This window comes from Petaurus breviceps, unplaced genomic scaffold, assembly GCF_028583685.1.
Source record: "Petaurus breviceps papuanus isolate PSGF00001 unplaced genomic scaffold, PetGlider_PUasm1.0 90763, whole genome shotgun sequence".
Taxonomy (NCBI): Eukaryota; Metazoa; Chordata; class Mammalia; order Diprotodontia; family Petauridae; genus Petaurus; species Petaurus breviceps.
The window spans coordinates 2,392,933-2,418,472 of NW_027187340.1; the positions used below are offsets into that span (position 1 = coordinate 2,392,933).

At 39.2% G+C, this 25,540-nt stretch overlaps 1 protein-coding gene across 8 annotated transcripts in view; it reads right to left on the reverse strand.

The window, feature by feature from the left end:
* The window catches only part of WIPF1 (WAS/WASL interacting protein family member 1), a 169,795-nt gene that overhangs the window by 102,351 nt on the left and 41,904 nt on the right, over positions 1-25,540 (reverse strand). Inside the window, exons 1-2 of one of the 8 annotated variants that reach the window (XM_069068438.1) lie at positions 21,492-22,910; positions 9,995-10,092 (exon numbers count right to left, since the gene is read on the reverse strand). The exons of 5 other annotated variants lie outside the window; for them this stretch is intronic. The gene's annotated coding sequence lies outside the window, so the exon portion shown is untranslated. Of the gene's footprint in view, positions 1-9,994; positions 10,093-12,453; positions 12,485-21,491; positions 22,911-25,540 lie in introns of those variants that run through there. 2 more of the 8 variants (XM_069068439.1, XM_069068435.1) reach the window with 2 other exon arrangements.

The window sequence follows — 25,540 nt, forward strand, 5'->3', positions numbered from 1 at the left end:
CAAAAAAAGAGAGCAAATAGGATGTTTCAATTTGCATTCAGACTCCATAGTTCTTTCTCTGGATCTGGATGTTATTTTCCATCATGAGTCTTTTGGAGTTATTTTAGGTCCTTGCATTGCTGAGAAGAACTAAGTCTATCAAAGTCAGTCACTGCACAATGTGAGACCATTTTCTAAAGTGGAGGATTTTCAATCTCCATCGGTTGAGGGAATATTGATATCAATATCAATATCAGTGATAACCCAGACCTCCTGAAATACTGAAAACATATTAAAATGTTATCTTCTCACTAAAATAGAGGGATTTGTCCTGCTTTATTTGCTTTTTTATTCCCCACAGTAGGAAATAAAATCCAATCCAGTCCAAAAAATATTTCTTAAGTATCTACTAGGACATAGGCTATGTGTTGGGGATATAAAGAGGTAAGAACAAAGAATCTTGCCCTCAAGGAGATTACATTTGACTGTATATACATATATATGCACACACATATATGCATGTACACATGTATACATATACACACATATATACATATACATACATTTATTAATTTGAAGAGTCAGAGGGTAGGTACTACCTAGATGAGAAAAGTCTTTCTGTAGGAGGCAGCACACGGGCCAAAGGAAGCCAGAGACTGTAAGGGATGAATGTGTACTCCTGGGATGGAGCACAAAGATACATAGATGGGAAATGGGAATGGAGAGCTTTGCTTATGTTAACATAAAGGTGCTTAACAAAACATTTGTTCTATATAAATAAGTAAATGAAGGCGCCACATGAATATATTTACAATAAAGTATTGCATTATGGGTTAAACTGCCTCAGAACATTTTTCTCACTAAATAGTTACATCTGTTACATTTAAGCTATGCCTTGTGTGGGATTTTTATAGGCTCTAAGAAAATGCCTTGTAATTTTCCCTCAAAGTCCTTAACCTGGCATCTTGTTGATTTAGTCATTCAGTCTTGAAAAGATAGTAAAAAGAAAAGCCTACTGGCCTGAGAAAATATTTATTTCCCTACAAAACTCACCCATGTGTACCCGAAGCAATATTCATATTTTTTATTATATTTTGCTCCTTAAAAACCCCACTACTATCACTTTTATTGATTTTTTTGTTTTTACGTCAACCTTGCCACCCCCTCCTCTACCCAGAGAATTGTCCCTTGTAATGAAGAAAAAAAAGAAAAGAAACTTTATTTCATTGTTAAAATATTTCATATTTTAAACACTAAGAAACTACAACTTTTTGCCTACAACCAGACCTACTCAAACTTTACTCTAACAGTGCCCATCATATCTTAAAAACTGATAATTGAAAGGAAAAACAAAGTTTTTTTTAGTTAAATTCACCATTTGATTGATCTTAGGTTTTATTGCCTCTTTTCTTCAAGACCCTGAGACATTGCAGTAATATGATGGGGAAATTTCAGGTTGACCCTGATGCAAAGATGTTATTTTTATCTTCTTGGTGTGAAGCAAAATATCATTTGCTGGTTAGTAAGAATGTTTATTAGAAACAAAACATCACATGGGACTTGTCTAAGAGGAACAATTAACCAGAGGAGAGTGTGGCAGGGTGGGTCCATCCAGTCCCTGTGGTCAGTCTCCTCAATCCTTCTGACCTCCACAGTTATTTTTGATGACATATATCTTTAGAAATCATTTGGAGAGCCACAGTGAGCTGGGCTACTATATCATAGTACCCACATTTCACATACAGACCAAGGATAATATACATACATACACACACATACTATGTATATATGTGAATATAATATATATTATGTGTATATATATATATATATCAAATATATACAAAATATACACCAATGATACCCATTAGGCAGAACTTGGCTGCTATAAACAATACATTCCTCTCACCCCTTCTGGGAAAATCTACACTGAAAAATTTTTTCTTTTTTTTGGAGGGCAGTTGGGGTTAAGTGACTTGCCCAAGGTCACACAGCTAGTTTTTGGGTTGTGTTTGAGGCTGGATTTGAACTCAGGTCCTCCTGACTCCAGGGCTGGTACTCTATTCACTGCACCACCTAGCCGCCCCCCAAATTCACTGAAATATTTATCATGCTCTTGTCACATCTAGCATCAGGGAGGTATCCTGGGGTACATGGGACAGTGTTGTATTTAAGATCCTTCATTAGATCTGGTAGGCGAAGTAAAGACAAGAAGCATTTATTAAGCACTTACTGTGTTCTGGGCACGATGATGGGTGCTTTACAAATATCTCATTTGATCCTCACAACAGCCCTGGGAATTAGGTGCTATTATCATCCTTGTTCTACAGTTGAGAAAACTCATGTAGGCATGGTTTAATGACAGTTCTTCTGTTTCCTTATTGTTTCTGGGAACATATGTCCTGGCTCCCCACAAAGGCTACAAACTTCTTGAAGGCAGGCTTTATATTTCTCTTCCATCTGATGAAATGACTAGAACAGTATTGGGGGTTCTTACTGGAAAAGTTAACGTGTAATGTGTTCAATGTGTAAACCCAGGATTACACAGCTAGAAAGTGTCTGAGGCCACATTTGAACTCAGATCTTCCTGACTCCAGGCCCAGCACTTTCCACTGTGTCCTTTAGCTGCCTCCAGTATTGAAGCTAATCTAGTTCTTTTACAGATGAGGAAAATGAGACTCAGAGAAGTTAATTGACTTGCCCATGACCACACATCTAATAAGTGCAAGAAGGATTTGAACTAAGGTCTTCTGGATTCCAAATTCAGCACCCTTGCCATACTACCTCTAGTCAGAAGCCCAGTCCTCCCTCTGACATGTGACTTTGTACCAGTCACTTTATCTTTTTGGGTCTCAGTTTCCTTATCTGTAAAATAAGGATATTGAACTCACTAGATGTCCTCCAAAGTGCTTTCAAACTATCTATTTAAGAATCTTTTTGGGGGAAGGAATGTCTTGAATAAGAGAAGCTTGCTTTTACTTTCTGGACATACAACTGACCATTTTATTGTTATGTTCTTCTGTTTCTCTATTGTTTCTGGGAATATATCACCTGGTTCCCCACAAAGACTATACATTTCTTGAAGACAGGTTCTATATTTCTTTTCCATCTGCTGAAGTGATTAGAACAGTGTGGTGGGGCTCTTACTGGAAAAGTTAAAGGTAGTTCTCACTCAGGCAGAAGCACAACATATAATTAGTCCTTAAAGGCAATCACAACCAGCCTCTTCATGCTTAAAAAAAATCACTATGAAAAATAGAATACATAAACCTATCTTAGCAAAAAAAAAGATGGACCTGCATGGGAGAACACCTTGCCAATTGGTGAAGTCAGAGTTTTTGTGATTATCAAGAGTGACCAGCTCATTATTTTGGCCAATACAATGTTGTATTCTACAATAGCCATGAAACAATTTCTTTTCTTTTGGACTGAGAATGAATAAGACTTGGCAATGTTGTGGAAGAGGCATGCTGCCCATCTCCATTCATTTATTCCCTTGGGAATTGGCAGGGGGGTGAAGGAGGTGGAGGAAGAGGGAAACAGAGTAGTAGTGAATTTAGTTATAGTGGATTTTTAGTTGGCTGAGCACAAAAGGAAACTGATAGTCTAATGACCAAAGCAAGATAGGAAAGCCCCAGGGAACATTCCCCTGAGTCCCATGACCCCAGCAATGTAGGTGTAAAGGAGATGTGCAATGTCCATTGTGTAAAGCCCATTCTGCAGGAGGGCTAGAATGGTAGGGTAGTTTCACACTCATTATACTTGCATTTGAGTACATCTTCCTCCATAACCCTTGGCCAATAAGAACAATTCTGTATCCCAATGACTCACTGATTTAGAGCTAGAGGGGAGTTAAGAATCTGCTTAGTTCAACCTCCACATTTTGCAGATAAAGGAACTGAGACCCGGAGAGATTAAGTGACTGCCCAAGCACACACAAGTCAGTAGTAAAATAAAGATTTGAACCTGGTCTTTCAAGTCCAGAGCCAGCAAGTCTAGTCAAATCAAGTCAATAAGCATTTAAAAAATTCCTGCTATGTGTGCTAAGCAATGGGGATTGGGAAAAAAAAAAAGACAAAAAAACCCAGTCAGTCCCTGCTCTCAAGGAGCTCATAATCTAATGGGGGGAGGGAACATGCAAGCAACTATGTGCAAACAACATAGTTACAGAAAAACTTGGAAGTAACCTCAGAGGGAATGCACCAGCATTAAGGGAGGCAGGAAAAGGCTTTTTAAAGGTGATTTTTATCTAGAACTTGAAAGAAGCAAGGGAAGCCAGGAGGCAGAAAAGTAGAAGAAGAAAGTTCCAGGCATGGAGAATAACCAGTAAAAATGTCCAGAGTTGGGAGAAGAAGAATAGCAAGGAGGATGGTGTCACTGGATCAGAGAGTACACAGAGGGGACATTGTAGGAAAGTTAGGAAGGTGCCAGGTTATAAAGGGTCTTAAAAACCAGACAGGATTTTATATTTGATCCTGGGTGTAACAAGGAATCATTTGATTGAATATAAAGGTTATATGGTCAGAATTGGGTTTTAGGAAGATTATTTTGGCAGCTAAGGTGGAGAATGAACCGGAGTGGGAGAGGCAGGGAGCCCAACAAGCTGTTTTGATAGTCCATGCATGAGGTAATGAGGACCTGCACCATGGTGGCAGGAGAGAATTGTGTAGCTACAAGAGACAGAATGCTTTCTACTGTATCCTGCAACCTTCTTCTTGAGTCAAGGGACAGATTTAGTTAGCTGTTCAACAGGATGAGTCAAGGAATGTGAGCACACTACCCCCAAAAAGGACTACATAAAGAATTTGGATTGAGAATCATGAGGCCAGCCCTGCTGCAGAGCTTATGATAATCATGCCAAACTGCCTAACAAAATATTAGCAACAGTATAGTTAGAAATAGGAGTCCTCAAGATTTTACTAAGGATATTCTTTGCATTTCCACAAAACTTTTATATTACTGGAGATAGGAAAAATTGGCAGTAAAGTCCTTGAGAGATTGGTGGGTGTGGGGTATGTAGGTATACGTGTGTGCACATATATACACATGTATGTATGGGGACAGCAGCAACCTGAAGGACTTTTCAGAGCTCCCTGCTGGGAATCCAAGCAAATCAGGAGATGGATATGTGTGTGTGTGTGTGTGTGTGTGTGTGTGTGTGTGTGTGAAAGAGAGACAGAGAGAGAGAGGGAAAGAAGGCAATAACCTCCAGCTTGGTGATTAGGTTCTGAGCATACTTATTTTATGTAGATCCCTGTTTTATAACATACAATTCAAAGGGAAGATGACCGTAAAAGAGTTTTTCTGTTTGACCTTAATGGAAATTAATGATTTTTAGAAAACTCATACACATCATGTACAAGATATTTGCAAAAGAATTCTGGAGAGGCACACCCTTGGCTCTCAGTGCTTCAAAATGGGGGTCAACTGGAAGCCTGAATAATTGTTACTCCACTTACCCTGGGGGAAATTTTGGAGCATTATGTCATGCTGGAGGCTTTTCTGCATTGCTGCAGACTCCACACACAACATTTCTGAGCCTCAGAGAAACTGAAGGGAAGATGATGAGGTCAAGAGCTTGCTCTATTGTTGAAAAGCAGAGAATTTTGTGATAATTACTTGAAAAAAAATCAAAGCAAAACCCAAGAAGTCTAAAACAAGGAGTTCTGCAAGCCAGAGGCTCCTTGGCACAAGGTGGTCACAGGGCCTGAAGGAAATAATGTGCCTTATGTGGTGAAGTGAACAGAGCACTTAACCTGGTCAGGAAGACCCAAAGTCAAGTCTGACCTCAGACACTTCTGAGATGTCACCCTAAGCAAGTCACCTCTGTCTGCCTCAATTTCTTCATCTGTGAAATGGGGATAACGATAGCACTTAATTCCCAGTGTTTTTGTGAGGATCAAATGACATAATATTTGTAAAGTATTCTGTAGATCTTGAAGTGCTGCATACATATTAGTTATTATTATTATTGATGCATTATTATTATTTTTTAAGCAATTGGGGTTAAGTAACTTGCTCAACATTACATGGCCAGTTATTTTGTGTAGGTGCCAAGTATCTGAGGCTGGAACTGATCCCGGGTCTCCCGACGCCGGGGCCAGTGCTCTTACTGTACCACCTGGCCGCCCCCATTGTTATTATTATTATTAATGCATTCCTTCCACATATCTACCTCATGCCTTGATTAAAATAGTGGCAGGAAAGTGGGATAGTAAATTCTATTTATATGAGGCAGAGAAACAGAATGTCATAGAAGAATGAAGTCTAGATTCTGAGTCAAAAGCCCTGGAAGTGAATCATGCCTCTATTACCTGTTTGACCTTGGACGGGTCATTGTACCCCTTTGAGCCAGTTTTCTTATTTATAAAATTAGATTTGGTGACCTCTAAGTCTCCTTTTGCTTCTTAAATCTCTTAAGGAACATATGAAGTGTCACTCTGACGGTCAAAGAGCATTGATGAGGGGCTCGCAGAGAAAGCTGTTTCCAAAGTTACATGAGGATTTGTAGACATTCATGTTTTAGAAAGAAGGCTAAACGACCACTCCTCTGGCGTGTTTTAGAAGGATTTCCTACTTTGGGTAGTTTGGGCTAGATAACAACCCTGACATAGCAGATGAGTCAATCAACAAGCATTTATTAGGAGTCGGCTGAGTACCAAGTCTTATACTAAGTTAGTACTGGGGACATAGAGAAAGGCAAAGCATGGCCCCTTCTGGGGAGTGGGGAGAGGGTGAGGGCAGGGGAAGTAATATTCTAGTGGATCAGATAACATGTAAATAAACAGATACATACAAGATATATATATGGTAGATGTCATGCCCTCAACAGTAAGGAAAATGCAGAAATGGGGAGGGTCTGGGCAAAAAGCCTTGCCATGCACAGATGCTAGCTTCTAGAAATGCCCACGAGCAGAGAACCCAACTTGTGAACAGTGCAATCTTTAATTCCCTTTCATTCTCACTCTTCTTGCATAATAATTTACTTTTCTTTTAGGTGCCTAGTCTAAGGACCCTCTAGGTCCTCAAGTGCAGCCCTTTGACTGAATCCAAACTACACAGAACAAACCCCTTAATAAAAGGATTTGTTCTGTAGAATTTGGACTTGGTCAAAAGGCCGCACAAGGAGGACCTAGAAGACCACACGTGGCCTCGAGGCTGCAGGTTCCCCACCCCTGGATTAAACTGTAATAATGCAAGAAAGGTTTAATAAGAAAAGATCATCACAGGCATGGGGAAGAAATGTGGATAGAAGGCAGTGGTAGGTGTGGTGTCTCAAGAATATTAGCAACTGTTACTCCCATATCCTACATAGCAGAGATTTCCTATTCACCCTAATTATTTCATCCCTATACAACTGTGACCAAGGGAATATATAATTCATTCCTTACCTATTATCTTAATAAAATTTTACTTCCTCTTAGTAAGGTTGAGCAGTAGATAGAGTGCCAGACCTGAAGTTAGGAAGACCTGAATTTAAATCTGGCCTCAGACACTTAACTAGCTGTGTGACCTTGGGTAAGTCACTTAACCTCTGTTTGCCTCAGTTCTCTCTTCTATAAAATGGGGATGTTAACAGCACCTACCTCACAGGGTTGTGAGGATCAAAGGAAATAATAAATCACTTAGCCCAATGGCTGGCACATAGTAAGTGCCAGCTTAATTAATTGTTTGTTGTTGTTGCTACCCTTATTGGCATGGTACTATACCTGAGCCATTTCAGTCAGCTACAAATGCACCTTTTAATTTTTTTATTTTTGGAGGGCAATTGGGGTTAAGTGACTTGCCCAAGGTCACACAGCCAGTATGTGTTAATTGTCTGAGGCCGGATTTGAGCTCAGGTCCTCCTGACTCCAGGGCTGGTGCTCTATTCACTGAACCACCTAGCCACCCCTAAGCATCTTTTTATTTGAAAAAATTAATAGCTGACATTTACATAACTCTTTAAGGTTTTTCTCACTTGCTCTTCATAACAGCCTTGGGAAATGTCCTCTGTGGATATTATTATTCCCATCTTACAGATGAGGAAAGTGAGGCCCAAAGAAAATACATGACTTGCTCATGGTTATGTAGTGAGCAAGAGCCAGAGAGAGGATTAAAACCCAGGTGTCGACTAAATCCAATTTTAGTTTTCTTTTCAAAATCCAGGGCTATTTCTCTGTTGGCTAGTTTTCTTTTGATGCAGCTCATTTATTGGAGGGCAGTGAGTGAAAAGGCATGAATGGGAACATGTCTCACTAAACCCAAGGGACCCCCATTGTCCCATTTGTTCCTGGATTGTGGCTTTGGATGTACAGATGGTGAGAAATAGGACTACTGAATCAAATTCTTTTTTAGGAAGCAAGTCAAACATTTTATGCAAGAAATCTTTCAAGATTCAATTATTGGTTAAGTAATCATTGAGGGAAAATTCAAGTTGTATTTTATGTCAGCTTGTCTGTCATTTGTCTCTTCTTTGCTCAACTCATTCAGCTAACTCCACCCTGCATGCAATTTGCCTCTGGAAATAAGCTAGGTCCTTGGGGAAGAGAATTAAAGCCTTTTACAAACAAGGGTATTATTTAACTAAATTATTAACTGCACACCTCTAAATATTACCCTAATGGTTCTGAAAGAGTTATCAAGATCCCCAGTGTCTAATTTACTACTAAGGACTAATTTATACTCATGGAGGACCTAGACAACTATATGTCTCTGTGCCTAATAATATAAATATAAATATCTGTTGAAATCTGACTCTTCATTTTTTGGCACAACTGCATATTAACTTTTGTGGCAGTCTGGTTCCTTGACACTGATGATTTGCAAGGTTATAAAGGATCAGATCTGGGGAAGCCAGGTGGTACAGTGGATAGAGTGCTGGGTCAGAAGTCAGGAAGACTCATCTTCCTGAGTTCAAATCCTGCTTCAGACACTTAGTTCTATTTGCCTCAGTTTCCTCATCTGTAAAATGAGAAAGAAATGGCAAATCACTCCAGTATCTTTGCCAAGAAAACTGCAAATGGGATCACAAAGAGCCAGAAACAACAGAAAACAAATGAACAACAGCAACAATAAAGACATCAGATTTAACAGAGTACCAAGATAAGCTGACTACAATTATTACCTTGATTGCCTCCTCCTTTCCTTATGTGGGTTTTGGGAAATTACTGCCTATGGGGTAAGACTGAATTGTATCACCAGTTTTGAGTTTCTTAGATGAAAAAATTTCAACTAATAGGTGAATCAGAGGAGAACACAATTTGTGTCTAAATACCACTAAATTTGGAGTAGTCTACAAAATTTTTTTGCAAATGAAATTCAATTTAAGCTAGATTCATGAGCAAGCACAATGTGCTGTTAGAGTGTAATGGGAAGAGCGCTGGGTTCAAATCCTGTTTCTAGTCCTTTCTTAGATGCATTATCTTGAGCAAGTCATTCACCTGCCTGCGTCTCATATGATCAATCACCTGTAAAAAGAGGGGCTTGGATTAGAAGATCTCTAAAGGTCACTTTCAGCTCTAGATGGATCTTATGATCTCCTATTATTCAATTTAAATCTGTCCTTCCATAATATTGAACATAAAAATAGATTACATTGCACCAAAACAGATACAATCTTAGGAATTGTTACCTTAGCCTGGAGTTTTTAACCTGGGATCTGTGAATTTTTAAAATTAATATTTTGATAACTACTCAATATAATTGGTTTCTTTTTTAATCCTGTGTATTTGATGCATTTAAAAACATTATTTTGAGCTCACAGACTTCACCTGAATTCCAAAGGGGTCCATGACACAAAGAAGATTAAGAATCCTTGTTTTAGGCCCACTTGGAATTGGCTTAATGGCTGCCTTTGTATTGCATCCCGTTTCCATGCTTCAGTTGACTACATTAATTGTAACTTGAAGGAAATATGATTCTCCCTGCCCTCATGATACATTTTGGAAAACTCTATTACCCTGTTAAGTTAAATTGCTCACTGGGCTCTTTTTGCTAAGATGTTAAAGTTTGTACTTTGCCTTTTGTCAGCACTTACATCAACAAATGAGAAATGCAGCTCTGGCCTCAGAGAGGAGCATAAGTCTAGAGAGTACTTCTGAGGTTATTCTCCTGCTGGCACCAGAACATGATGAGCTGTAGTGGCAAAAAGGGAGCACAGAAACCCATTAGGCATGATAGCTGTGATTCCAGATATAAAAAAAATCCTGGACATAAAAAAATATCATACGGCTTAACAAATAGGTCATTGTGTATTACATAGCACAAAATATTGCTTTGAAATAGAACATACTATATTGATCTATTGTAGATAATAGAGGATAGATTTGTTTTGAAAGATTCATTTTTCAAAATTAGCACTATTTCAGGGTGTGATCTCTGTTAAGTATATGCCTTGTGATGGTGCGGAAGAGAGAGAAACATCTCTTTGCCCAGAGGCACATGCTCTGGTGGGTGCATTCGGTTGGCTGTCTGGACTTTTTGCTTTGCCAAAATTCTAATGCCAACTTCTGCTTGCCAACCTACTAAATGATAAAGGCCTAAAAACTGCCTTTATTGGTTCAGTTTTCTATTTGGTTATCGGCACATACAGTACACCTGCTGGCAGCATCCTAAAAACAAAGACAGGAACCCAAACAGACTGGGAAGTCTTCCAGAAATGAAAGTATCCTATATTGCCTCATAGCTGAGCCAACGTCCTTACCTCTGCTTAGCCATGCCTGAGGATGACTCTTGAGGAGGAAATGTCTGGGCTAAGTGCCCAATCTGATTGAGAACCATAATTATTCTGTTGGAAGGAAACCAACACTTCACCTGGAAAGTCTATACAAAGGTGTTCTGTTTGATAGGCATTGCCTACTGAAGCATCTTTTTATGTGTTGGGAAGCTGGTACTGAATACTTCTTTATGGGGTGGGCAGCCTAATGGGTGGGAGTGAACTCCACTTCTGCTTGGTTTCCCAATCTAGACTTGCTCAATGCTTTTACTAACCCACCTTATTCCTGAACTTGTGACTCACTGGAACTCCAATATCCAAAGACAGTCACATCAATTCACATGCATGTTAAAAACATAATTATCAGAGTGGCTAGGTGGCACAGTGAATAGAGCACTGGCCCTGGAGTCAGGAGGACCTAAGTTAGGGTCTGGCCTCAGACACTTAACACAAAACTAGCTGTGTGACCTTGGGCAAGTCACTTAACCCCAACTGCCCTACCTTCCCCCTCCGAAAAGCAAAAATAAAAAAACAAAACCCCAAAACATAATTATCAATGGTGTCCAACAATTGGGGAATAGTTGAATCAACTGTATGTGAATATAATGGAATAGAAATATTGCATAGCATAGTGGATAGCATGCTGGATTTGGAATCAGGGATATTTAGGTCCTAATCCTGACTCATATAACACTAGTTATGTGACCTGGACAACTCATTTAACCTCTATCTACCTCAGTCTCCTTATCTGTAAAATGGAGGGTTAGGGCAAGCTAGAACTTCTAAGGTCCTTTCCAAGTCCAAATATATGATCATATTAATATTATTATGCCTTAAGAAATGACATAAAAAATTCAGAGGAATTTGGGAAGACTTATATGAAAAGAGCAAAATACGAACTAGGAGAAAAATTAATATAATGATTGCAATGATGTAAAAGAAAATAACAAAAGACTTCAGAACTCTGGTCAGTGCAGTGACCAATTGGGATGTCAGAAGTCGGAGGGTGAAGCCTGCCTCCCACCTCTCAGTTGAGAGGCGAAAGGCTAGAGGTTTAGAATGAGGCATACATATTTGCACACACACACACACACACACACACACACACACAAGGGCTAGAGTTAGAAGTGACCTTAGAATTTAGTCTGCCTCATTTTAGTTTCTCTACTGATGAAGAAACTGCAGCCCCTGGAGGCTGTGACTGAGATATCATATATATATAATAAGGCTTTGTTTGGATAGCAGGTCTTCTTCAAAAGTTTAAGTGCTTTTGGGGTTTTAACAGTCTATAATTCATCTTCACAATATCCTAAGAAATGGGCACAGGAAAATAACTAGTATTCATCCTTGGTGAAACTGAGAAATTAAATGAAAGAATTAAAAACTACCCAACATAAAAGTCTGCATCTATCTGATGTCTAATATACATATATATATAATGTATTAATAATGTTTATGTATGACAATAGTGATATAATAAATATAATATATATTCTCTCTCTCTCTCTCACACACACACACACTCTCTCTCTCCCCTCACTAGTTAAGTAATCAAAAGCAAACAAGCAATAACCATATGAAAAATGTTTCAAAGCATTAATAATAAGAAAACTAAGGATAAAAATAACTCTGAGGTTTCACTTCACACACCTAAAATGGCAAAGAAAATAAAAGATGGAAATAGTATAGGAGAGTCTGAGGAATGATGAACTCATTAATACACTCTTGGTGGAGCTGTGAATTGGTCTAATTGTTTTGGAAAATAATGTGAGAAAACTCACCAAACAATTCATAAACTTTGGCCCAGTCATTCCACTATGGGCTGCACAGGTCAAAGAGAGAAAGAAAAGTCCTGCGGATATAAAAATATTCATAGTAGTACTTTTTGGAAAGAAAATGGATGGCCAATTATTGGGAAATGACTGAACAAATTGCTATATATGAATAAAATGGAGTATCACTGTACCATAAATAGTACCAAATATGAAGAATTCAGAGAAACATAAGATCTGAACTGATGCGGAGTAAAGAAAGCAGAAACAGGAGAAAATATGCACAATGAATAGAATGATGTTGATGAAAATTATACTAAAAGGTAGCTGAACTCAGATTAATTATGATGACTAATTTTGGTCTTGGAGAGAACAAATGATGAAACACAGTTCCCTCCTGTCAGTACAGAGGCCGGGAATGTGGGAGTGGAATGTTGTCTACACTGGCAGTTAATATCCCTTCGTTGGTAGCTTTTACTTAACTGTTTTTCTTTGTAGAGGTGGTTCAGTGGGGAAGTAGACCAGGAAATGACAATGTGAAAACAATAGGCCTCATTCAATATAACATTTTAAATCTCTACCCAATCCTTCTAGTCAAATAAATTATGAAGTATGGGAAGTGCTCACTTAACACAGTATCTAGTGCAATAAATGTACTGATTCTCCCGCTGCTCTCCCTGGATGAAAAATAAACTTGATTAAAGGAAAGGATTTAAAGCAGTTAATTGACTTTGACTTAATTTATTTTCTGTTTCTTCTTTTCATCATGCCTCTTAGCAGTGACATAATTCTTGATGGGGTGCAGGGTGTTTAGAATTCAAGTGCTTAGTATCAATCAGAATGACGATATGATAGGTGTCCCCCAAGTTCACACAAATCATAGCGACGGCTGTTTGTCCCACAATCAGATTTTTTTAAAAAAAAGAACAAACAAAAATGGGGGCAAAATGTGCAAAACCAACTAGTATATAAAAATATGATAATACATGCAATTTTTCACACATATAGACCCCCATACCACCTATGCAAAGGAGTTGAGGGAGATGTCTTCTTAAATTTTTTTTTGGAGTCAAGCTTTTTCTTTGTAATTCTGCAACATTCATTTTCAGTTGCTTCATAATTGTTCCTTTCATTTACACTGTTGTAGTTATCATGTATATTATTTTCCTAACTGCTTACTTCACTTAGCATCAGTTCATGTAGACCTTCCATGCTTCTCTGTAGTCATAATTTTTGTCTTTTCTAGGAGAACAGCAAAATTCCACCACATTCATATATAACAACATGTTGGGCCACTCTTCAGTTGATAGGTTCATACTTTTTCCCTCTGTTACCACAAAAAAGTGCTGCTATAAATATTTTGGTGTAGATGGGGTCTTTCTTTTTTATCAATGACCTCCTTAGGGTGTATACCAAGCAGTGTAATATAATCCTTGTGACTATTACCTCATGAGATCAGGGGTGGGAGTATGAATATAGACACATTTTTGCTGGACTTAGCTTCCAACTGGCCGTGCTTCTGGCTGTGTGACAGTTATAAATGGAAATTTGGGGATGGAGATCATGACAGTGCAGATCAGAGACAGTAGAAGAAGGCACTGAGATCATTCATGTTATCTTCCCTGAGAAAACATGGTACAAGACTGTAATGGGAATGCAAATTTGGAAGATCTTCCCTGCCCCTAGGCTAAAGTGCACCTGAAACATGGGGGTGGGAGGCTTGTTTTTCAGTAGATACTTCTTGATTGGCCAGTGAGTCAATAAGGTTGTTACATTCTCTGAGCCAGGAGAAGGCTATATAAGCCCTGATGTGTAGCTCTGTTTTGGGACTCACTTTGAAAAGTGTTCTGTGATTTGATCTGAATTATGGGAAGCCGTTGTTGAGAGTCCCCCGGCTTTGAAAAACCCAGATGTGGAAACCCAGATGTTGACTGGGTATGGATGTAATGGCTGGACAGTTTGGAAAGCTGTCTACTTGATCTGTTTCTGTCTTGATAATTCTGCCTGTATACTTCTTGAAGTTCGGGGTGCTGACCTTTTTCCCCTGAACAAGGTAAACGATATATGTCTGACTGATTAAAGTAAGCTTGTTAACCCATTTTGAGTTGCTTTCCTTTATCAAAGCAGATCCAAGAACCTGTGGTAGCAGCAAACCCTGAGGACGCCTGGGTGCTTGCTGCTACAAAGACTTAGATTGTGAAGGGCAAGGAATCCCCCATATTTATAGAACAACAGAGTTTTTGTAGACACTTTGAGAACAGGATTTGATTCCAGACCCTATAGGGGTGGCTCATCACTTGAGTAAGCACTCAATTCCTAGAGAAAGTAAGAGAGATAAAGCAAGGGGAAAAATTAGGCCCATGTGTTCAAACCTCACTTAGTATATTCGGTTTTTTTAGTTGGTAGGTACCTTAAAGTTCATCAAGTCTAATATTCTTAATTTAGTAGATGAAGGAACTGAGAGCCTCAGAGGATAAGGGACTTGTCCAAGGTCACAAAGGCAGAAATGGACAGAACTGAGATTTGAATCCAGGTCCCTCCTGTTGCAAATCCAATGATCTTTCCACCGTGCCAATCATAATATCTCTTCTTTTACACCCTATTCCAATCTCTAATTAGAGATTTCTAATATAGTTCCCACATTTCAGTACTATGACCGCCTAACAGTTTTTAATCATTTAAATTATTTATCCTTCATTGTGCAATCCTTTATGCTATTTTGTCATGTATAATTTATGACACCATTTATGTTGATTAAAAATTGATCATGGATACAGACAGCTCAAGACTCTCAAGGAACAGATATTTCTCTGCCAGATAAATAACTTGTGAATGAACAATACAGTATTCTGCTTTAAAAAATCTTATTTTTCAAAATTGTAATGAGTTATTTATATGTTTTCCTCTTCATCTGCCTGCTTGCCCTTCTTCCACATAAATATGGACTCAAGGTTACTGTCCACTTCCTTCCTTTTTCTAGTGGGTCCCTTCTCTTGACTCTGAGGCACTCAGCAAAAATGCTAATTTCACTTTTCTATTTTTAGTGGCAGACCATAAAGGGAGGCATGCATAAGTAAACATTTTAGAGTGATACAGAACAGACCTTACCATTTTCATCACCTATCCTCCCTCTTCACTTTTTACGGTTTGGTTCACTCTTTGCCTCAGCTAGTTCACTGGGCCCCACCTAGCTTTAGTTTTCTGCTATAGGTTCCCTCCAGGGTACCAGCTCCTTATTTCTGTTTATACCCCAAATTTCCTGCCACCTTTCTTCCCACCCCACTCCCAAATCTCACTTTGTTCTCTCAAATTTATAATCCAAGTTGTTCTTTCTTTATAATAACCTGATCCTACTTCTTTTCATAGCTATCAGGACTTACAAGAAACCATCAAGTGATGGATTCAGGAAAAGAAGAGTGGCCAAAAAGTCGAGAAATTTGGGGTCTATTTCTGGTTCTCCTCCTATCTAGTTGTATGACTTTAAGTAATCCCCTTCATGAGTCACATTTTCTTCATCTGTAGTCTAAAGGGACTGGACTTCATGATGGTAGACTATAAAGAGGGCGTGCAGAAGTAAACATTTTAGAGTGATTTGGAACAACTCCCAATTCACCATTTGTTCATTTTAAGCCTCAATTTGTCCATTTTCCTTGCCTGGTTTTCATTTTCTAATATTTCATAATTTTCTTCAGACTACCCTTGCCTTAATATTGTCTATCCCCCAAGTAGACGGACCTTTCCTATTCAATTAATTTCAAGCAACACATTGATTAAGCACTGTGCTAGGTGCCGAGGATGTAAAGAAAACAATAACAGCCCCTGTCTTCAAGGAGCTTACATTCTATTTCCAACTCTACAGCATTCTATGTGTCTATGAAACCTACACCATTCTCTCCTACTAATCATTTTTGATACTTATAACTAATTACTTTGATTCTCTGTTCTTTTCCTTGGTTCTAAGACATTTGCCAATGAAAGCATCTTTCAATTTGAATTTTTATTTTAAGTTTCAGATCTCACCACTAACATCTGTTTAACTCATCACAGAGGAGGCCAACTAATGGCACAGTCTCTAAGCAAAGTACATTCACCTCATGAATGGAAACTCAAGTCAGCCATGGCAGGATCACCCCTGTTCTTTCCATTTCCTCTTCAGAGCAGTGCAGTTTGGCAGCTGCAGATTAGTAAGCAGAGGCTGCATTATCTGGGGCAAGTGGAGCATATGAGACGTAGGGACCACTTTGTCAGTTGGACTTGGTTTCCCACATTGACTGTTTTAGTCAGGTATGTGCTAAATCAATCTTTACACATATGCCACAGCCCTTGGCTCACTCTTTTTACTCAGTAATTCAGATGATCTGTGATTTCATTGGATTAAGTACATCCTCCACTCATCCATATTCCAACTCCTGTAGGACTTAGTAGATGGTCTGCATATGGGGGGAAAAACAATTACACACACACACACACCACACACACAAGAAACCCTTCATCCAATGGTCAATCTTGTGAAAAGAAACCTTTCAGAATTTGTGTGTGTGTGTGTTGTTCCTCAGATGAAGATCCATCACTGGACCCCAACTTGAAACTTTTCCAGCTTGGTAGGATATGACTGAGTTTGCATTCCACTCATATTGGCATCTTAGGGCAGCTAGCTGGCTCAGAGGATGGAGTGCTGGGCCCAGAGTCAGGAAGACTCATCTACCTGAGTTCAAATCTGGCCTCAGACACTTACAAACTGTGTGACCCTGGGCAAGTCACTTAACCCTGTTTGCCTCAGTTTCCTCAGCTGTAAAAGAGCTGAAGAAGGAAATGGCAAACCACTCTAGTATCTTTGCCAAAAAAAACCCCAAGTGGGGTTATGAAGAGTTGGACATGAATGAAAAACAACTGAACAACAGCGACAAACATCTTGGCTTCCTAAACACAGTGCCACTTCTCTGTCTCAATGAGGAACGGAAGGCAGATTTTAGATTGGCCAGGGCTGTTCACTTTTTTTGTGCCACAGAACCCTGCAAATGTCTGATAAAGTCTATAGATTGCTTCTCAGAATGTTTTTAAACACACAAAATAAAATATACAGGATCATAAAGGAAATCAATTGAATTGAAATAAAGATATATATTTTTTCCCATCCAGGTTTACAGGCCTCTTCCCTGAAATCTATCTGTGGGCTTTTTGGGGATCTGAGGGTCCCGGGTGAAGAACTCCTGGCACAGGCTCACTCTTTCTAGGGATCTTCAGTTAGGAGTTTCATAACTGGACGAAATGAAATAGTAACCAAGTAACAGCTTCATTATACTTTACTACGTGTTCTCCTTTCCCTCATCAACCCCTATTCCTGCCGCAACACCCACACGTTTTGGCTTACACCAGGATGATGCTGGGTCAGTGTAGAAAGAGCTGACATACAATGCTAATCCTAGGATATGACTAACTTAGTTAAAGAGACAAAAAGAATTGGAAGTGTATATTAGCATGATAATTTGTAAAATGAGGAAGCACAACCAGTTTCCTCAATTTCTACAGTCTTGTCTTGCTGCATATTTGCTAGTAACAAAAAGGGTAGCTATGAAATCCAGTGCACAGAATGCCTCTGGAGTCAGGAAGACTCATGTTTCTAAGATGAAATTTGGACTCAGATACTTACCAGCTGTGTGATTCTGGGCAAATCACTTAACCCTGTTTGCCTCAGTTTCCTCATCTGTAAAATGAGCTGGAGAAGGAAATGGTAAATCACTCCAGTTTCTTTTCCAAGAAAACCTCAAATGGGGTCACAAAGAGTCAGATTGACTGAAATGACTGAACAACAACTGAAACATCATAGATTTAAATCTGGCAGGGACCTCCGAGGTCATCTCCAATCCCCTCATTTTACAGGTGAGAAACCTAAGCCCTAAAGACAGGCAGCGATTCTCTCGAGGTCACACTGCTCTCATGAATGGTGAAGTAGATTGTTATGTGGTAACCATTTCAACAGTAAAGTATCTACTTTCTGCACAATGGTGCCAAGAATAGCTTCCTAATTGCAATAATTTCAAAAAGCAAATATTTTGGGCTCCCTGGACACTCGTATGTAGGTGAACTCTATATAGTACTGTTTTGAAATGTAGCATTTAAAACTTAACCCTATGAAGGAAGTCATGTGAGAGATTTAATGTATAATGGTGGGTGTTAGGTGGGTATTAGGCTAGATTTAGCTAATTACACACTTCTTTGTTTATTGTATGTGGACAGACAAGAAAAAAAAAAAACTCACCATGCTGAGACAAAGCCAAGATTGCTAAGTTTAAAGGAATGAAACCTTCCAATATCAAAATTAAAGCCCTGCTAGTCCATGAGACTTAGCTTGAGCTCTTTCAAAAATTGTAAAAGGCTAAAGATTGTATTCAAAAACAAGCCCTCAGACCAGAAGATAAGAATGTTCCTTGAACAGGTTCTACTCTGATTATGCACCCACACCCATCTCAAGGTTAAAGGAATAGTGGGAGTGTGGTTCAGTGGTCAAAGGCCCTGGGTTTGAATCCTGGCTCTGCCATTTACTACCTGTGTGACTTTGGGCAAGTCATTTAACTTTGTTGGGTCTCATCTTCATTATTTATAAAATGAGAGGACTGCATTCGGCAAGAGGATTATAGTGATTTTTTTATCCTAATATTAGGGCTGGAAGAAAACTTAGAGGAAAATCTAGTCCCGTTTTACAGATGAGGAAACTGAGCACCAGGAAAGTTATGTTACTTGTTCAAGATGGTACAAGATTCCAACTCAATTTCTGTGATTCCAAGATATCTTTCAAGTTTCCTTTTTAGCTCAAAAACTATGATTGTGAGCCCTATCTCTGTGTAAGTGAGGAAGCTTTCTCCTCATCTTCTCTCCTCCCAGGAAGTGACCTTCTTCTGGGTAGCATGGGAGTGACATAAGAGGTGCTGGGGGGAGGGACACATGAGTTATGCTGGAGGATACCCAGAGGAAGAAGATTATAGGCAGCATGCCACAGTTGCCCCCTTTCAGGGTAGGGAAGTACCCATAGCAAGAACCATGTTTACTTGACTAAAAGTTATAAAGAATGAGTTGTAATAAAAAGTGACAAGATCCAGATGAGCTCATCAAAAGTGTCTGGTTCATGGAGAACACCATCGTGCATCACTGCATGAGGAACAGATTTTCTTGAAATCTATGTAACCCTAGTCCTACTATAAATGGAAAAAAAACTGAAGAAAACAGAACATGCCATCTCATTTTTTTTTGAGAAGTCAAATATATTTGACCCTAAAAGATATTATCTATATCTTTATACTATCAACTTAAGGCTTGGTTACCTCTTTCCTGTTTGTGTGGCAATAAAGTTGAACAGTGTTAAGATGTTTACTGCACAGGAGAGAGTCTACCAAAAGCCAGTAAGAAGATACCTATGTTGAGAGCTTTTAAAATATGCCTCAAGGGACTTGAAAAATTCTGAGTAAGAATAATAGCTAGCATTTATATAGCATTGTAAGTTTTACAAAACACTTAAAAATATCAACTCATTTGATCCTCACAATAACTCTGGGAGGTAGGTGCTATTATTATCCCCATTTATAGATGAGGAAACTAAGGCAAATAGAGGCTAAATTACTTGCCCAGGGTCGCATTTCAGGTAGGAAATGGAATTTAAAGATCCTTTTGTATTGGCTTGGTTTTCAGGTTAAGTGTTAAAACCCAGAGCTTGTGAATCCCACTTGTGGGATAAATGTTCTACTTATGTCCCCCATGTAGAGAGCCTGTTTGTTACATTTTGTGATTAATAACCATATCAGCATATTTATAGTTACTGTAGGCATTGCGAATACTGCATTGCTAATACAGATTTGAACTTGGCCCTTTGGAGTCCAACTCCAGTGCTCTATCCACTGTACCACCTAGCTGCTTTTAGAAAAGTAATAAGATGGTAAATGTTTACATATTTTTAAAGAGAATGAAACAAACAACTCATTGCTTGTGCATGAAGAACAGAGTTATAACTAGGAATTCTGGTGCCTGGAGCAAATTCATTTCAGGAGGAGCTGGAGGAAGAGTCTTCTTTGGCTGGGTGCAAGGGCACTGGAGAAGACACAGCCTGAAACCTGCAGTACAGTGAATAAATCCCCATCCCAACTTCAGTGGAGTGTGGGAAGTGAGCCCAGGTAAAGGAGACCTGCAGTGATGGGACCCTTGGGAGGTGGTGATTCAGAGTGGGCAAGAGAGGTGGTGGGGTGGTGGTGGTGATGGTGTGTGGTTGGCAGAGGACAGTGTGGTACAAGGCTAATAATGAGTCCTCTTTGAGGTGGAAGTATGCCTTCTACATGTCCTCCACTTCAGTAGTTGGGCAAAATCCCATTCACCTTACCCCTCATTGGGATTCTGATTCCAAATGCTAACTTTTAAAATCGTTGATGTTCTGTCCAATTAATTCACTTCATTTTGCTTAAAATTATCCAATAAGCATCTGCTATGTGCCAGGCACTAAGTTAGGTGCTGGGAATACAAAGACAAAAAGAAGGCAGTCCTTACAAGAGGAAAGATCCAAACCATATTACCTCTAATGTTCTTCCCAGCTCTGAATCTAGCAGCCCATGATCCTTGAACTTAGACCCTCCTGAAGGATTCATGTACATGGAGAAGTAAAAGGGAGGTCACCTGAATACTGCACTCTGTCTAGTCCAATCATCTCTTCAGTGGGGAAGCAGGGCATGGCGAGCCATAAGGTAATAAGTATGCTTTGTACTTTTTGAGAAAGACGAGGAGGGAGGGAGCAGCAGAAGCTGACTGTGCCCTGAAATCTCTGCCTAGTGATCTGGAATTATGGGATTTAGACTGGCCTGCTCTGTGGAGGCTGGCTAGCCATCCCTGATCAGTCTTCTTCATCTTAATGAATGATATATCATGGGAGAGTCCAATACGCCTAGCATAGGCATGAAACAGGTCTGAACACCTTGGAAAAGGAGCTCAATCCAAGACTGTTGAAGTAGATGGGCAGGTAGGGAGGGTGAAATCATATTACTATGCCATTTCTGCAACAATTTGGTTACCTGGAAGCTATGCTGTCTTCAGCTCCCACAGGATAAGGCTGTCATTATTCCGGTGTGACCATATTCCCCACAGGGCTACACATCATGGACAGGAAGGAGACTGTCCAAGGGAGTAGGGAGTAGATGGTGACCTTGCTTTGGAGGGTAATGAGATGGTACCTTCCTAGTCACAAAGCAGACAATAAAATCCCATACGAATACATTAATTAATGTTGGCATAATTACACAGAGACACTTTTATATTTGCATTTCTGTCTGGGTAAAAGTTGTTTGTTTGAGATTGTCATCTCCCAAAGGGCAGGGACCAGGTCTATTAATTTACTTTTGAAAAGGGTAGAAAGGCTTCCAGCAAGACTTAAAATCAATACCTTCAATACTGGTTTCTAAGAGTTGCAAAGTTCATTCCAAAGTACAGTTCAAAGTTAATTCCTTTAAAACCAACAAGAAAACAATGAGACATTTCTATATAGTAAAGTTTCCTGATTCTCACCTTTCTCCCTTCCCCATACAAAGAGAATCTCAAGAGGAAGGAACTTCAAAAATCACTTAGTTTAATCTATGTAAGTACCTTTACAAGATACCTAACAAGTAAGTGCTCGTGGCACAAGGCAGCTAGGTAGCCAATAGATAGAGGGCCTGGAGTCAGAAGAACCTGAGTTCAAATCCAACCTCAGACCTTTATTTACTGTGTGACCCTGAGCAAGTCATTTAACTTCTGTCTCTATTTCCTTAACTGTAAAAAGGGGATAATAATAGCACCTACCTCAAAGGAGATAATATTCATAAATTACTTAGCACAGTGCCCAGCACGGTACCTTATAAATGTTATTCCTTTCTTCCTTTTCATGACTGCTTCTAATAAGAGGAAACCCAGAAGTCTTTTCTACTTTTGGATATCTCTAGTTATTAGGAACTTTCCCTAGAGAGCATCCTAAATCTGTCTCTTGTGACTTCCATTCATTGCTTCCAGTTCTGTTCTCTGGGACCAAGCAGAGGTCTGAATGACAGTCCTTTATATATTGAAGGCAGCTTTTATATTTTCCCTAAATCTTTGCTTTTTGTTCAGTCATTTCTAGCTGTATCTGATTCTTTGTTATGCCATTCAGTGTTTTCTTGGCAAAGATACTGGAGTAGATTGCCAACCATCTCATTTTATAAATGAGGAAACTGAGGCATACAGGGTTAAGTGACTTGCCCAGGACGTCACAATTAGCAAGGGTCTGAGGCCAGATTTGAATTTAGGGAGATGAGTATTTCTGACTCCAGGCCCATCACTCCCTCAATAAGCCACTTAGCTGCTCCAGGCTAAATATACCCAATCCCTTAAAATGATTCCCAATAACCACTACCTCTAGGCTCTTCATTATCCTAGGTACACTCCTTTGGATACTCTCCAGGTTGTCATTTCCTAAAATGTGATACTCAGAACCAAACACAATACTCAGGGTAGGAAGGGATCATTCATTACTGTTCTGGTCCCAGGCATTATACTTTTCTTCTTCTTCTTTTTTTTTTTTTGCTTTTTAGAGGGCACTGGGGTTTAAGTGACTTGCCCAAGGTCACACGGCTAGTTTTTGTGTTAAGTGTCTGAGGCCAGATTTGAACTCAGGTCCTCCTGACTTCAGGGCTGATGCTCCATTCACTGCACCACCTGGCCGCCCCCCCCCCCCCATTATACTTCTCTTATTGCAAACTACCATGGCACCAACTTTTTAGTCTGTCATGTTCCTTGCTAACACATGATGAGTTTGTGTTCCATTAAATCCACTAGATCTTCTTCAGATAAACTGTGATTGAGCCATGCCTTACCCATTTTGAAGTTGTGAAGCTGATTTTTTTTTATTGTTTTGTCATTTCATTTGTGAAGTTGTATACATCAAGAGTATAACTATCAAGATTCATTATTAAATTTGATACAATATCATTACCCACTGTGATCTTTTTGTATCCTGATGCTGTCACCCAGTGAGTCAGCTATCCCTCCTAGCCCTATGCCATCTGTGGCCATATCTAAGTTATTGATAAAATGTCCAAAACAGTTTTTTCTTTTTTTGAATATTTTGTTTTTTCTAATTACATGTAAAATAATTTTTAAAATTCATTTAAAAAATTTTGAGTTCCAAATTCTCTCCCTCCCTCCCTGAGATAGGTTATATACATGCAGTCATGCAAAACATATTTCCATATTAGTCACATCTTCTTAAAAGAAAATTGGGGGCAGCTAGGTGGTGCAGTGAATAGAGCACCAGCCCTGGAATCAGGAGGATCTGAGTTCAAATCTGGCCTCAGACACATGACACTTATTAGCTGTGTGACCTTGGGCAAGTCACTTAGCCCCAATTACCTTGTCTTCCCTCCTCCAAAAAAAAAAAGATTGAATTAGTTTAAATACTTAAAAAGGGGTGCTAAGATAGAGAAGGCTCTGATTTAATTCAATTCAACTAAACTTTATTGAGTACCTACTGAATGCTATAGGGAATTCAAAACTAAATAAGGCATGTACCCTGCTCCCCACAAAACATAGTCTAATAGGGGAGATAAGGCATCTACAAAAATAACCATAATGTGTGACTGAATATGATAAGCACTATAAGATGGTAAAAAGAGCTATTGGAACACAGAGGAGGGAGAAAATTTCTGACAGAGAAGCTTCAGAGAAGGCTTCATGAAACAGATGGTATTAGGCATGAGTATTGAATTATGGATAGAATTTCAACAGGAAGAAAGGCTGTGATGTAAGGGAACACAAGTACATACATCCAGGATGTGAAGGGCAATAAGGTCCAAAGAAAGGAGGGCCTTGAATGATACACTAAGGAGTTTGACTCTATTCTGTGGGAAGTGGGAGCCATGGAAAGTCTGAGAACAAAAGAGGGTTGTTTTGTTTTTTTTCCATCTTTGCAGCAATTTCAAAAGTATCCAGAGAAAGTCAAACATTCTTTTTGAAGTAAATAATTAGGAAGATGTCATTCAAAAGACTCTTCATTAAGGCCTCAGAAATAAACATGTCTGTTGTCTCTGTTAAGAGGCTATTTCAGGATTATTCCCCAGTGATCTTTTAGTTGGAGAGAGTAAAGAACATTTTTCCAGAAAACACTTAGGAGGGGTTCCCATTGTTCTTCTGTGAACATTAAGGTAAAAACTTACTACATATGTCTGGAAAATATTTCTCTGTCAGCTAGATCACTACCAGGTTTAATTTCTAAGAAAAACCATTCTGAAGAAAAAAAAAAGGACAGGGAGAGTTTAGTTGGACAGTGGCAGATTAAGAGTGAGAGAAGGAACAAAGTTGGATGAAGGGAATCTGTTTCTCTATTAAAATGTCCCTATCAGGAACAACCTTTCCCCAAGTTGCAAATGGTCTAATAGGACAGTAGGGTAGGCAAAGTGGACTCAGATACTCAGAACTATATGAAGACAAGGAAAGAAAAATCAGAACCATAGAGGGAAATGAACCTGGGGACAGACAGGGAGTTTGGGTAAACACTCAAAATCAAAATACATTTTCTTCACCTCTTGAATTTAAGGGTATGGTTGGCCTTCTGGCATGCTCTAAATCAAAAAGGGCTATCTAATAATTCAGAGAGGGAGCGTGGAATAGTGGATAGAAGCTTGGCCTGAGACTCAAGAAGACCAGGGTTCAAGTTTGACACAAGTAAGTGACCTAACCTCTCAATACCCACAAGCAATTTTTGACTCTAAATTGCATCTCTCTCAGTAGTGGGAGTTTCCACATAGGGAGTTCCCCACCTTTCCTTCCCCACATCAGTTACATTACAGGTCTAGACTTCCCTTTCTCCCTCCTACCCAAAAAACCCCCACAACCAAAAAATTAACCACTACCCAAATTACCCAGAAGTATCCACAAGAAAAAGAAGGGAACCTGGCTTCTTATATGTGCAGTACTTTACAAACATTGACCAAATCATTTTTATACTGGTCTTTGGAGAAGGGAGGGAGAGAGGGAGACAGAGCGAGAGCAAGAGAGGGAGAGAGAGAGAAAGAGAGAGAGAGAGAGAGAGAGAGAGAGAGAGAGAGAGAGAGAGAGA